The following is a 1,071-nucleotide window of genomic DNA, read 5'->3' as shown; positions in this document are numbered from 1 at the left end:
GATGATGATGACGATGATGATGATGAGGATGATGATGATGACGATAATGATGAGGATGATGATGGTGATGATGATGAGGATGATGATGACGATAATGATGAGGATGATGATGATGATGGTGATGATGATGATGATGATGATGATATTTATGTCGTAGTTGTTATCGTTATCATTATCATTGTTATCCTTATTGATGTCATCGTCGTCGTCGTCATTGTTGTTGTTGTTGTTGTTGTTGTTAATTTGGATTCAGAACATGAAAAAAGCGTTAGAACACATCTCTGGAGAGCCAAGTATCAACTTTTGACTTCCATTGTCTAATTGAATGAATCTTTCTGTCTTTTTTCTTTTTTCTTCTTTAATCTTCTTGTTTTATCTTTTCTTTATTTAATATCATATTATTTTGTTGTATTTTATTTTATTTTTATAACATGCAATTTTAATTGTTGTTGTTGCTGTTGTTATTCTTCATTCGCTCGTTCGTTCGTTCGTTCGTTCGTTCGTTCGCGATATCTAAACAATACGGAGATTGAATAAAAGTTTAAACACTTGGTAAATATTCGAGTACTGCCTTCAAGCTAACAAAATGTTAAGTTAACGATCTAATCCATTAACTATATGTTTTAACGCCAGCTCATTAAAATCTCATCAAATACGTTACTTCCATAGACTTTCAAGCGAATATTGAGAAAGAGGAAGAGTGGCGGAGCAAAACACACCGAGAAAATGAGAGAGAGAGAGAGGCACATAGAGAGAAAGAGAGACACGGGGAGAGAGAGACACACAGAGAGACAGAAAGAGAGAGTATTTCGCGTAAACTTGTCTTTCTTTTTCATGCTTTAACTCTCTCTTTCCATCGTTTTAGTCTATGAATTATATAAAAAGAAGTTTGAAAAGAAAGCAATGTCTTGTAGCAAACAAATTCTAAACGTCGATTGTTGTTGTAATGTGTTGTTGTTGTTGTTGCTGTTATCGTCGTTGTTTAGCCCCAGGTCAACTTTGATGATTGAAAAGATCTATGATCAAAAGAAATTTTTAACTGTAACCACACACACACACACACACACACAC

The sequence above is a fragment of the Octopus bimaculoides genome, chromosome 15 (assembly GCF_001194135.2).
Source record: "Octopus bimaculoides isolate UCB-OBI-ISO-001 chromosome 15, ASM119413v2, whole genome shotgun sequence".
Lineage (NCBI taxonomy): Eukaryota > Metazoa > Mollusca > Cephalopoda > Octopoda > Octopodidae > Octopus > Octopus bimaculoides.
This window is presented reverse-complemented; position numbering follows the sequence as displayed.